The sequence below is a fragment of the Acartia tonsa genome, chromosome 12, assembly GCF_053477335.1.
Source record: "Acartia tonsa isolate MP-2025a chromosome 12, ASM5347733v1, whole genome shotgun sequence".
Lineage (NCBI taxonomy): Eukaryota > Metazoa > Arthropoda > Copepoda > Calanoida > Acartiidae > Acartia > Acartia tonsa.
Genome location: NC_137271.1, coordinates 2,941,272 through 2,956,135, shown reverse-complemented (window position 1 = coordinate 2,956,135; position 14,864 = coordinate 2,941,272). Strand labels below are relative to the sequence as shown.

Below are 14,864 nucleotides of genomic sequence, written 5' to 3'. Positions count from 1 at the left end.
ATGAAAATTAATAAGATTATGATATCTTAACACATTCTTAATTGAATAGTCTAACTAATTTAAAACATTCAATAGCAAAAGAGGTTCTAAATTTTCTAGAGTTGCTACTCATTTGAAAATAATTAACATTTTTTTGCCTAATTTTTTTTTGTATACATATAAAATAGAAACCATGGAATGACTCACAGAAAAAGTATATAGCAGCGAAGCTTCGCTGCTCAACTAACGTCTAAAAAAAGTCCACCTTAGGTCCAGACAAACGACGTGATAAAAAATCAATTTTTAACACCCTTTTTCCGCCCATTTTTTACATAAGTGTTTTCTTAGAAAGAAGCATTTTAGTATAGCATCTAGTTCTTTTAAGATTCTTTCGCTCAAACCTATTTCATGAGCACATGGGGTCCTAAACTACAATGCAGTGGTCCATGTGGGGCTCTTCTAACTCTTACTTAACCTAACCTAAATTATGTATTGAAATTGCGCCTGTCCTTTCCTATATAATTTTATTTATACTATACTTTTAATCTCGAACCTTTAGAAGTAACTACAGTTTATTTGCAATAAAAGTACTCACAGTACTCCATCCCTAATTGTTAATGGTTTCAAGAATTTTAAAATTTCAAATGTGTGAATGTAAGTAAGACCTAAAAGGTGTCCTTTGAACATAGCATAAAAAATGTTTTTTTTATAGGAATCAAAAGGGATAAGACAATGGACTATAAATTAATGTAAATCCCCATTAATAATAAAAACAACACCCCTAATATTAAATTATTGGTTAAAAAGTAAAGGAACTACTAGATTTTAAATGACAAATCATAATTCAATAAGAGTACCCAATGCAACAAAGATGATTAAGAGTCAAAAACTTCAGAAGCCAAATAACCCCTTTCCCACCGAATTTTTTTTAGAATATCTGCGGCAACGAAAAAACGTGACTGTGGTATGGAAGGAAGTCCCCATGGGTGCGAGCAAGGAATGTCAAACTTGGCGGTTTCCTAAACCCAATTATTTATCAATATTACACTATAATATGACCCTGTCAGAGCATAAAATCTTACTGTTACATTATAAAGGCCTTAGGACTTAAAACCCAATGCCATATTATTTCAGGGTCAAGTCACTATGGGTCAATTGCAATAAAGTGGTAAAGCTCAGAGAGAGAGGGGACAACGGGGTGTTTATTACACTAGCCCCCAAAGTTTTAAAATAAAGTTTTCTTATTCGTTGGCTTAAGGCCTTCATTGAATTTTGATTGGTTTGTTTATTAGGTTGAGTGTTTAATCGTTTTAACCACTAATTATAATCAAAGGGTTAATTCGAAGGAGAAAATATCTGAGCATCGTCTAACTAATATCAGAATACAAAACCCTTAGTTGCTAGTTTAAAAATATGATGCTTTTTTGTCTGAAGCGTAAGATCTCGGAAATTTCTTGTCAGATTAAATTGTACTTTCTAACTTTGTTAATGTCTTAGAGCGGATTTAGGCTATTTTCCAGACATCCTTCGCCCTCACCCTAGAGGCTAGGGGCGAAGTAACTTACATTTATTCCAATATGGCTTCAAAACCTATTAATATATCAAGAGCCGGTCCTTGATCATACTGAAATATCATCATATTATAGACAATTTTTTGCGAATAATAAAAAAAAAATCAGGGCAAACAAAACTGGTTTTAATCTAATAATTTTTTCATTGTAACAACCGCGGATAGCTGTCTATAATACGATACGATAAATGACTATTAAAGAAAATATTTAGATTATCAAGGGCGATTTTTTTATAGAATTCCTTATATAGATTATTTCTAGTTATCGTTTTGGCATACACTTTTTTAAAGCGGAGCTTTCTTATAATTAAAGTCGGTCCATCCATCCTTAACGGTTAGACAAGTTAGAATTGTACTATCGATTTCAAACTTAAAATTGTGATTCCTGTAGTAGTTAATTAAAATTTAGAAATCGTACCAACTTTATACTCATTAACATAAAGTCCATACGTCCATTTAAAACAATGCTGATTTTTAACCTTATTGACAATGAATTAGTATGATGTAATTATACTATTTATCTCATTTTTGTTGTAATGATTCCTAGGACAACAAGGTACAATGTTGTCATTCTTGTTTGGTAGCGCAGCTACTCTTTGTAAGTACGTCTGTACGTCAATAAAAAAAACGTCTAGATAAGTCATTTCTATATTAACTAGAGAGGGAGTAGGGGTTTTAAATATTATTACCATTTTGATAATATTATGTCATTTTGTTATTATAAGGGGTGTATATAAATTTAAATTACATTGTCTTATCCCATAATAACCCATTTAATAACTATCAATTTATTTAAGAAGAATATTTATAGCTGCTCTACGTATGGATAAAATTATCCTTGGCAGTTTTAGCATGGAGTTTTTTATGTATTGAAATCAGTAGGAAATCAGATTAATTTGTTATCAACGTAGCATAATTGCATTTTTTAGTAGCGTAGCTACTTTATGTACGTTTGGTCCGTACGTCCGTAATGGATAGCTTTAAATGTTATTTGAAGCATGTTAGAAAAGTCCTATAGCTTTCAAACTTTGCATGATGATTCCTATAAGAGTTAGGTACGATTTAGAAAACGCAGCAATAGTTATATGCTGATTTTAAAAAACTTTTTGACATTTTTTTGTATGATTCCTAGGACAATAAGGTACCATATTATATGAAAAACATATCTATAATCAAGTCCTAAAAATGAGGACATGTCCTTAAAGGGTATGCTGAATTTAGGCAATTTTCTTAGGCATCAAAAAAAGGTTTTACTGTCGACAATAAATAAGAATAGTGTATGTCAAGTCAACAGTAGAACTTTTGGGTTTAGCTAGTCGAAGAAACAAAATCAAATTTAAGGATTATAATTAATTTCTGAAGCATCTTTCGAAATATTTTGATAAAATATAAAATCTTTTACCTTGTGTATTGATATTTTCACATATAATTAGTCAATACCTAAAACAAAATTAAATTTATTATTATAATTTTATTTAAATTTTGACATGTTAGATTTGTGATATCCATTTAAAATATTACTTTGACAGTTAGGTATATATCTATGCAGAGAGCGAGGGGATATTGGGTTGTTTATTACACTAGTCCCCAAAGTTTATATGCTGTTTACTTATTCGTTAACTTAAAAACTTTGGAAAATTTTATTGAATTTTAAATGGTTAATTCATGAAGGTAAATGTACAACCGTTTCAACCATTAATTATTTCTGATTAACTAATGATTGAAATATGTATTTCATTTTAAATTTAAGACTGGTATTTTTTATTTGAATTATTTATACATTACAAAAAGGCTAAATCTTGAAAATAGAAAAAAAGTGAAGTAATTTATTTGACAGTGTCTAACAGTTAAAATCTCGCTAACCACTGCACTTCCATTTTAGGGAAGCATTAAATAGGACGGTTTTGGGCTATTTTTCTGCAATGACTTTTTATCTCTCTTCATACAGACGTTTTTTGATAAAATATTTTAGAACATTGAAGAGACATTTTTTCAAAAACTTGTAAAGAAAATTTATCCAAATCATCTTAAATTGCGTGTTCTTTTATAGTACTGGATATAATTTACGTGGATATATTGACAGGAGAAAATTTATCGCCATTTTAGGTTGCTAATATATGGACCTCATTTATTGGTCAGTTCGTTCATTAAGTTGGAGGGGAGGGTAAAGAATAAAAAAAGGTGGTTGTGGGGTATCGTTAATTTAGCCAGCTCTGAGTATTACTTTATTAGAGTACATGAAAACCTGGTGTAACATCTAATTAATTATATATCGATTTATATAGTACAGGGAAAGGTGTAACGAAGATAATTTGTCTCTGGCAAAACTGGACTTGAGCTCCATACTTTATGTCGACTTTTTAGCTTTAATAGATAAGTGATTGTGGCTGACAAAATATCGACATACCATTTTTTTACAATTAGATGACTAAACTTTTCCGCCAATGATGTAATCTACAGGAGGGGTACTTTTATTTATCAGAATTTGGGCTGTACATAAATTTATCGTCCATTGTCGTATCCCTGAAAATTTGAGTGTAACTAAAATAGTAATTTCAATATTTGTTTCAAAAATATTGGGCTAAAATTAAAAATTTTGATAATGGTCTAATTTTAGGTTGGCTTGAAAAGGGGTCAGTTTATCTATCTATCTACTTGTCTATCTATCTATTTACTTGTCTATCTATCTATCTATCTATCTATCTATCTATCTATCTATCTATCTATCTATCTATCTATCTATCTATCTATCTATCTATCTATCTATCTATCTATCTATCTATCTATCTATCTATCTATCTATCTATCTATCTATCTATCTATCTATCTATCTATCTATCTATCTATCTATCTATCTATCTATCTATCTATCTATCTATCTATCTATCTATCTATCTATCTATCTATCTATCTTTCTTTCTATCTATCTATCTATCTAGATGTCCAACTGGTTATTCTATACCCCCCCTAGGAGTTGGCGCAACTAATCAAATTAGGATCAGCTCCAAATGGATTTCCTATTCGAGCCCTAGTTTCCTAAAGTGTACAGCAGATAACCCAATTATTGCAGACCCTATTTTCAGCTACTTAAATATTTGTGAAAACAAAGCGATTTGTACATTATACATTGAAAAATTTTAATGTTTAAAATTTTGATTTGTTTTTTGGAGGTTTGAAGCTTTTTTAGCTAGTAGCAAATTTCGAGATAGGACGCGGACGCTAGGTACACTTTCGGAAACTAAATTGGAGTTCATCCAAATTAGATTTGCAAGTCTGATTATAGAGTTCACATTAGAGGGTTTACTGCGAGCATATTGTCGATATTTAATCCAAAAAAATAGCTTAAAACCATCCCAGGACCTACTTGAAGTTTCCTTAAAAGGAGACCTCAATCAGTTTAGTTTAAATCTTAAGCCTTAGACAACAAATATTACTACTTTATGTAATACTATGTGCTTTGCTCCAAGGCTCGGAAAATAGCTTTAACCCACCACAAGACATTTATAAAGTTTCTTTGAAAAGAACAACTTATTCTGTCCATAATTCTCGGAGATCTATAGCTTCAGACAAAAAAAAGATCTTGATACTTAATATTATAAGAATGTAGTTATAAAAGTAGTAGTTGTTAACTTATTATAAAAGTTATTTAATTATAAGGCAAATTTATTAATAAACCATTTTTTTTTTAAATAAATGTGTTAAGTCAATATAATGGATATAGAATTTATATGGATATATTGACAGGGAAAAATTGTCTTCTTTTTAGCTTGATAATATGGACCTCATTTACTGGTCATGAGGGGATAGGATAAAGGGGGTGAATAGGGGGTATTTTGAGCATCACTTTATCAGATTACATGTAAATCTGATGCAACATCCAAGTAATGATATATCGATTGTCGATTTAGTATAATTTTTAACACTAGTATTTTAAATATGATTATGAAATCTGATGCAACACCCAAGTAATAATAAATCGACTGTCACTATAGTATAATTTATAACACTCTAGTAATTTAAATCTAATGTCTAATAAAAGAAAGAGAGAAAGAAAAATAACTCAATGATTTAGTTTTAAATATAACCAAGTAATTATAAATAGCTAAAAGAATATTTTTTCTCGTATTCATTCGAATCCGGTGGATAGGAACCGGTTCTCATCCATACGAAAAAACTATGTCTAGCATCGTTTTATATCCAGCGTTCTACGAATATAAAAATGTACAATCATAAGATTAAAACCAGTTTTTTAGCCCGTGCCTTCGGCACCTCGGGGCTAAAAAGACTGGTTTTAATCTTATAATTGTACATTCTATATCCGCGGAAAGCTGTTTATAATACGATGCGAGAAATAACTCAATGGCTTAGTTTTTAATATAACCAACAGTTTATTAATAGCTAAAAGAATATTTTTTTTGAGCATGGCTTCCAAACCGATTAATATCCGCTGGATTTGAACCGGTACTCAGACATACTGAAAAATCATCTATAGCGACGTGCTATTTTTTGAGAAATGTAATTAACAATTTCGTATGATAACCAATGAAAACGCTAAATAACCTATAAATAAAAAGCAGTTTTTTTTCTTTTTATAGTAAGTCTGTTTTTTCTTTGTTTCTTTTATAACAGCATGTGATGGGGGATAGATATAAGGGTTATACAAATTATTCGGCTGTTAATAGAATACTGAAACTTTTTGAGAAGATTCTCCTGGCCTATTCTTTTTTTTTGACACTAATAGTTTGTACAACCCAATCAAGTCCCCAAAGTTTATAAAGCAAAGTTTCTGAATAAGAAAACGTGTTTGTAAAACTTTGGGGACCAGCATAATTAACAGCAACTCCCTGATTCTCTCTGACTTTTATCAGGGAGGGATAGGACATTGGACTGTAAATTTCACTGGTACGTCTTATAACCACTTTATCATATTAGATGGCTAAAAACTTCGGAATGGTTGGATGGATCGATCCAAACTAACAGTGTCCAAACATTTTGAACAATAATCTTCATCTACAAAGGGGGTAATTTTGTTTATCATTATTTGAGATTAATCTAAACTTATTATTGTCCATTGTCTTATCCCTTAATAAGTTTATAATCCTGACTTTTTACATAAAGTTCTAAATGACTAATAATTTGATTCACAAAGATGGTATTTTTGTTTATCATCAATGGATATTTATATCAATCTATCGTCCATTGTCTTATCACTTAAGATCCCTGACTTTTTATATAAAATTCTAAATGACTCATAATTTTGATTTACAAAGGGGGTAATTTTGTTTATCATCATTGTAGAATGTAGATTTATATTAACCCATTAGTGCCGAACCGGGCATCAAAACCCGGTTCCGAAAAATGGAAAAAAAACCGGTTTCCGGCTTCATAATTGCATCATTCTCAGAATGAATCCCCCCTCTACTACCCTGACTTTCATTTCCCCCTGGAGCAGGCAGTTTAGCTTACTTCCGTTTGCTGGTATAGCTCAACAAAATTTGAAAATCATGAAAATTCAAAATACCCCTTCTAACTTTTTTGTTTTTATAGTAAAGTCGCTGATTTTTTGTGTGAAATCTAATGTTTATTGACAAGTACATCTATTTGTGAATTCGTTTTATTCAAATTATAATTTTTTATATGATTTTTTTATCGTTTTTTTACGCCCTATTATGACCCGGTTCGGCTTGGCCATAAATACCCGAAAATTTTAAAACCCGGCTCGGTTTCGGTTTTTATTACCCGGTTTTAACTTTTCAACCAATAAAAATAACAGTTTACGTCATTAGTAAGGGTTTGAGCCACCCTAATAACCCTAGTAATCTCTATAGGTGTCACCCAATAGTTTTATGCTCGTTTTCTGATATGTAACACCCAAATTTTATATGTTCTTTTTTTGTAGTGTGTGTCTTTTAAAACTTCGAGCAACGGTTTTTTTTACCCGAAACGGCGGCACCTATAGCCGAAACACTAAATTTGAAATAAATCGCTTCGTATTATACTTGTAGCTCTTTAGATTACATGAAGTTGTGTAGTTTTCAATTACGGATCGTATCAAAGTTCTAAAAAGTGTTCATCTCACTTTTGGCGTTCAAAAATTACATTTTTCGATTTTTGGTCAAAATAACCGGGTTTATACAGGTCAACCGGGTTTTAAAACTGGGGGAAAGCACCAAAAACGGGTGTTAATGCCTGGTTGGTATTTATGGCCAAGCCGAACCGGGTTTTTTTGCAACTTTCCTGTGCACGCCACTAGAGCAAAACAAAAAAATACGAATTCCGTTTTGACCATTATAAAGCTTCCCTGAAACTTACAGCTCGATCGGCCCATAAAAGTGGCGCTCGGCACTAATGGGTTAATTTATCGTCTATTGTCTTATCCCTAAAGATCCCTGACTGTTTAAATAAAGTTTGTATTTAAAATGACTAGCTAACCCGGGATCTAAAGGGATAAAACAATGGCCAATAAATTGATGTACACTCTCAAAAATGATACAAATAATTACCCTTTTTTATAGATTACAATTAGTGGTTGAAACATTTGAACTCTTAACTTAATGAACCAACTAATCAAAATTCAATAAAAAGTCCCCAAAGTTGTTAAGCCAATGAATAAAGAACTCTATAATAAAACTTTGGGGACTAGTTTAATAAACAGTCCAATGTCCCCTCCCTCCCTGACAGCTAACGGATTTGTATTACAACATCAATCAATATAAAAAGAGCCTTTGTGTATTTTTGGTTAAATGAGTCAAATTAATGCAGAAAAAGTTCAAATTCTTTCTTTACTGAACACTAGCGGCTGCACCCCTGCCTTTAAAAAAGTCTCTGTAGTGTTTGGGTTAAGAAAGAGCAGAAAAATTAGCCTAAAACCCCCCAAACATTTAAATCTACAAATAATTAGAACTCAATAGGTACAGCAGTTATTGAAATCTTAAGTTTCAGGCAAAAATTCTTACTTCTTCATATTATAGGACGATATAGGATAATTGAATTAATTCTATATAGTACGCTAGCGGCTGCTACTACTCTTCATGGAGATATATTTTGAGTCCTAAATCAGGGGGTGGGGCCAAATAATCAATTTTAGTTTAAAGGAAAAATAATGTTTAGCATTTACCGAGATCTTACGAAACAGACAGATAATTTGTCACATCAATCTCCCTCCCCCCTCGAAAAATATGTTTTTATTTATGCTATTACTTTGCACTTTAAAAAAAAAATTAATATATTTATTGCAAATAAAAGGATTTATTATTATATTTAGATTTAATATTTAGAACGTGAACTTTTATATGGCTTCGAATACGCATTTTTATCACAAGCACAGCAACTTTATATCTATGTGCAGGGTCTGTTAGTCTGTCAATATATTAATGATGATTTTTAGTTATTTACCGCATCGTATTATAGACAGCTTTCCGCGGTTAGTAAAGTGAAAAATTATAAGATTAAAACTAGCTTTGTTAGCTCTAAGAGGAAAATTTGTCTGTAAAATGATACTCTAAATGATTTCATATGGCTGAGAACTATGTTCTAATCCATTTTTCTGTATAATGCTCTAATATTCTTTTTTTTCCTGCTACTTTAGGCGTTTTATTCATTGTTGAATATTTTAATCTGAGCGCGGCATTTCTTAAAATGCTGTGCTCTCATTGGTGGAATGTTGGCTCACTCCGATTTGGCGCACCATTGAAATGATTTAAAGATCCAGCTCTGTATAAATTCCCCTATATTTATAATATCTTTGCAAAAATACATAAACTAATATTTTTCCTTCAACTTTTCTGCTTGTCAAAAATGATAATCTTGATTAGTAATAATTACAGCATGCTATATTGCATTAAGAGAAAAATATGAAAATGATATTACCAGAAATAAAGCTTAAAACCACCACAAGACTTGAAAACAAAATAGCCTAACCCCATCCCAGGACATATGTGAAGCTTTCTTAAAATGGAGAACTCAATCGGTTCAGTGGTTAGAGATATCTAAACAGTTAAACAATAAGCTATCAAATCAATTTATATTAAAACATATATATTGCGTAAAAATTGTAAACAAAATAATAAATAATAAAAACAGAAATTTCCTTAAGGGGAAAAATCTGTTATTTTTACTATTTATATCAAGGTGTTATTTCAATGTATCATATTATAAAATCAGCTGAATAAACAGAAAGGAAGGGGACAATGGGCTGTTTATTGCACTAGTTCCCAGAGTTTTATAATGACTTTTTCTTATTCAATGGCTTAACGACTTTTGGGACTTTAGAGGATTTTGATTGGTTGGTTCATTAAGTTGAGTGTTTAAACGTTTCGACTACTAATTTTAATCTAGTAATTTGTGTATCGTGATTGGGGATGTACATCAATTTATCGGCCATTGTCTTATCCTTTTTGATCCATCAGGATAACAAAGAAGACAACATCTATAAGTAGCGAAGCACAAAAAAATCCTAAAATGGACAAACGGACAAAGTGAGTTATACAGAAGATATATAACAAAGAAAATAAGAGAAATAATATGCAAAAATTTTAAGAATAAGGTTTATGTCTTTTGAGGCATTACCGTTAAGACAGACGGACAAAACAATGTATAGATTAAAAGCGCATATGTCATACGAATCTTCACCAAAAGTTTTTAATGTCTATTTTCAATAGCAGCCGAGAAATTCACATTAACCCCATATTGATACCGACTGACTGATTGACTAATAGAGTAGCTTTGCTGCTAAAATTATTGTATCTCACAACTTCTCATTCTCCGATGCTTTAAAAACTGACGCAAATTTGCTTGCTATCTTATAATTTGGCTAAATTGCATGATAACTTTTTTATTATATATCTGTTATAAATAATGAAATTTAATTATCTTTATAAAGCTTACAGTTGTTTTACTTACAATCCTACATACTAAAGTAACAGGATGTTTGTTTGTTTGATTTAGAAAACAGAAAAAAAAGTTTCATATTTTTTTGCTATTTGGAGGCTACAAAGAAAAAATACCTCCTTAGTACAAATTAGTGTATTTAGTGCTCTAAAGGGATAACACAATCTCCGATTAATCAATGTACTGTAATACATCATACCCAATAATGATACACAAAAATACCCCTTCTGTAGGTTACAAATAGTAGTTGAACTTAATGCAAAAAAAACAATCAAAATTCAACAAAAGATCCAAAGATGTTGAGCCAACGAATAAGAAGACCTTAAAACAGTTTCCTTTCTCCGAAATCATAGGACGAATCGGTCTACAATCTACAAAAAAGCTTTGTATAAGCCATGACAGGTTTTAAGCTATTTTCTAACTTTAATGTATTTAATTAAAGTTCACAGTAAATAATAAAGACATTATTCTTTTTTTCATTTCAATGTTCCTTCCTTTTAGCCAAGTTTTTTGTTGTTTAAAAAAAACTATTTTACAACATCATGTTATAAAACAGAAAATAAGACGATCATGCTAAACAAAATTATCCCTTTTGAAGATTAGATTATTGGAGGGAGAGCTTGAACACTGTTTGTTTGTACTACCCAATCAAGAATTAATAAAGTACCCAAAGTAGCTATTTTAAAACTTTGGGGACCAGCATAATTTTAAGTCCTATGATCTAATTTCAATACCACTTAAATTTGCTATGACTAACCTACTCAGAATTTGCTGGTTTATATGAAACCATCTCTTATAATTTTTACAATAGTGTTGATTTAAAATTTCATAAAAAATGTAATATACATTATACATTGTTGTTTAGAATTAGATTCTTGAAGATTTTTAAAGATTTGGAGAAACATTGGGCTGTTTATTACACTAGTCCCCAAAGTTATATAAGAACATTTTCTCATTCGTTGGCTTAACAACTTTGGGGGCTTTTATTGAATTTTGATTGGTTGGTTCATTAAGTTTAGTATCCAAAAGTTTCACTAATTGTAATCTACAGAAGGGGTAATTTTGTGAATCATCATTGGGGATGTACATAAATTTTTCGGCTATTGTCTTATGCCTTTAGATCCCTTGTTTGGACGTGCATTCAAGAATCTAGGCCCCTTGTTACACAAATCAACACGAAAAAGTTCAATTACCCTTGGGCCAACAAATAAGTACACATTAACACGGAATAATTAATTGACAATAAACGTATCAGGATGTATGTCTGGAGCGAAGGATCTCGCTAACCACTGAGCCGATATGGTTCTCCTTTAAAGTGAAAATTTTTCCAGTATAGCTTTGAAACCGATTGATATCCACTGGATTAGAACTGGTTCTCAGCCATACTGAAAAATCGTATAAAGCATCGTATTACAGGCAATTTTCCACGAATAGTGAAATAAAAATCATAAATTTCAAGCCAGTTTTGTTCGACCGGACTTTCAGCACCTTGAGTCTAACAAAACTTTAAATACAATGATTTTTTTTAATATCCACGGAAAGCTGTTTATAATACAATAGTTAAGTAACTATTCTGACTATATACATTATACAAAGTATAATACTTATAATGTAAAATCACATTTATTTTCAGATAACCTTTCCCTTAATCCCTGATAGCTGTGCGTACATAATGAAACTACAGCTAGAGGGCAAAAATGACGCAAAAATTTCGTAATTTCCTTTTTTGGTCACACAACACGACAAGAGAGAAAAATATGGCAAAGAACACATGTACGCAATTGTACGCATTTAATTATTTATTAAAATAACAAATAACTAGCGGTTACGCTTCTAGAGGCCTCTAGGGGCACTTAAGATGTGGTGGGGGGGGGGGGGGAGGAGACCCCCAACTACTTTTAATTTTAGTTTTAAAAACAATTTTTTGAGACGATTTCTCTTGGAAGGGTGGAAGTACCATCTCCAAAAAAAACCTTCCCAGAACCTATGATAAGCTATATTGTAAAGGAGAACCATATCAGTTCAGCGGTTAGCAAGATCTTTAGGTACAGACAGACATATAAAGACTCATAAAGTTACTCCATATTAAAGAACAAAGAGGTTTTCTATCAAAGTTCCTTGCGATCATAGAAACCACATTATCCAAAAGTATCAGGATTAGAGCGTGTGTGTGTGTGTGTGTGTGTGAACCGACAAATGGACTTTCTGGTAACGATTAGAGAGTTGTTGCGCTTTCCAAATCCAACCTAACTGTACGAAAAGAGCTAACCGTTACGGACGTAAGGACGTACGGACTGACCCTAATTATAGAAAAGCTTCGCTTTTAAAAAAGGATATAAAAAGCAAATAAAGAACTTTTTTGGTTGTAATTGGGTAAAAAAATATTGGTTTTAGAAATTCTTTCAAATATCATCAGGAATCTAAAGGGATAAGACAATGGACGATAAATTGAAAATACCTTCTGTAGATAAAGCTTTTATCAGAAAAGTTTAAATACTGCTAGTTTGTAGCAACCAATCAAGATTTTGAAAAGTTCCCAAAGTTTAAGTCATCGAAAGAGATATTTAGATAATAAAACTTTATAATGATTAAAATTTCCAGTCCAATGTCCCCTCCCTCCCGGAATATTATGTAATCCGTACTTCGATTTCCATGAATTAAAAGTATTTTTTTTTGTAGTGAAGCTACTCTATAATTCACTTTGAATGTCTGTCGGTCAGTTGGTCTGTAACGCTAGGAGGGAAATTATATTTACCCAGCTGATATTAAAGCTAGACCTCTAACTTTTCTTGTCAATATTACCATTTTTATGGAGCATATTTTATTATATATAATATCCATAGCAATCTGACTGCTTTGAAGCAGCTTTTTAGCCCCTTTAAATAAAGAATAATAAAGAAATACATAAAAACAAAACTAAATCCCTTACATAAACATAAACTACTCAAACTTAAAAACACCTTAAAAATTAAAAATTATACATTAGATCCGCCTTAAAAAAGTAAGGAAAAAAAACAACATTATAAATTTGCGTTGTAATATCTGGGTATAATCATTATAAAGAATCAGTTATATTCATTACTGCAAAATAAATAAATCTTAACTGATTGTCTAATACATAATAATACTATGAATGAGCAGAATAAATAAAAATGCGCCTTTGATGCTCAAATAAAACAGCCAAAGTTTTAAAATGACAAAATACCTAATCACTTAAGACTAAATCACAAAAGAAATAATCCTACAAAAGAACAAAGACAAAAGACTTAATCCTACAAAAGATCTAATCTGACATAGGACCTAGTCAGACATAGGACCTATTCCGACATAGGACCTAATCCGACTTAGGACCTAATCCGACATAGGACCTAATCTGACATAGGACCTAATCCGACTTAGGACCTAATCCGACATAGGACCTAATCCGACATAGGACCTAATCCGGCATAGGACCTAAACCGACATAGGACCTAATCCGGCATAGGACCTAATCCGATTTATGACCAAATCCGACATAGGACCTAATCCGACACAGTACCTAATCCGACATAGAACCTAATCCGACATAGTACCTAATACGACTTAGGACCTAATCCGACATAGGACCTAATCAGACAAGAGACCTAATCCTACAAAAGACCTAATCCGATTTTTAAAAAAAATAAATGACAAAAGACCCAATGGGACAAAATGCCAAATGTGTACAGACAAAAAAGGTAAGTATGTCCTCAATTATAAAACTGTATTTACGCAATTTTACAGCAAGTCTATGTACAATTATGTGTAATCCTTTCAACGAAAATTCTGCCTATTAAGTTTTGTCACTCTACAAGAGTTCATATTTGTTTGTTCTAATTTTTATCCTTGTATTATATTCTAATTGGGCATTTATAAGGCAAAGCTTAATCTAACTTGATCGTATGGACACTTGTTAAACAAATTCTGTTTAACTGCAAGAGAAAGGCACTCCTTATATGCAGATTGCACAGGTATAAATGGATAGGGCCAGTTGCGTGCAGAATGCAATAAAAGTCACCTAAGTAGTCAAGCCATTAAGAAAATATTATTATAAAACTTTGAGGACTAGTGTAATAAACAGCCAAGTGTCCCCTCCCTACATGCAACGTAATATATCCTTTTACTAAAGTAACAGGATGTCTGTCTGTCTGTTTGTCTGTGTGTTTATATGTTTGTATCAAAGTATCTCGCTAACTGCTGAACCGATATTATTCTCCTTTACAGGGTAGCTTCTCATAGGTCCTGGAAAGGTTTTTAACACCACCCTCCCAAGAGAAATCACAAAAAATCGATTTTTAGTATTTTTCATTCGTTCGTTTAAATCTCTGTAAACACTGAAACCACAAAGAAATTCTGGCACTGTCAAGTTTTTTGAATATATAAATTTATTCTGCAGAAGGGTTAATTT

The 14,864-nt window shown here is 31.5% G+C and overlaps 2 protein-coding genes across 3 annotated transcripts in view; one reads left to right on the top strand and one right to left on the bottom strand.

The window, feature by feature from the left end:
* Positions 1–2,991, bottom strand: part of LOC145334088 (cdc42-interacting protein 4-like) — a 111,131-nt gene extending 108,140 nt beyond the window's left edge. For both annotated transcript variants that reach the window (XM_080179369.1, XM_080179371.1), the window contains exon 1: positions 2,952–2,991. The gene's annotated coding sequence lies outside the window, so the exon portion shown is untranslated. The remainder of the gene's footprint in view (positions 1–2,951) is intronic.
* LOC145334086 (isocitrate dehydrogenase [NADP]-like) overlaps positions 1–14,864 on the top strand; it is a 341,086-nt gene that overhangs the window by 83,699 nt on the left and 242,523 nt on the right. The gene's annotated exons all lie outside the window — the stretch shown is intronic.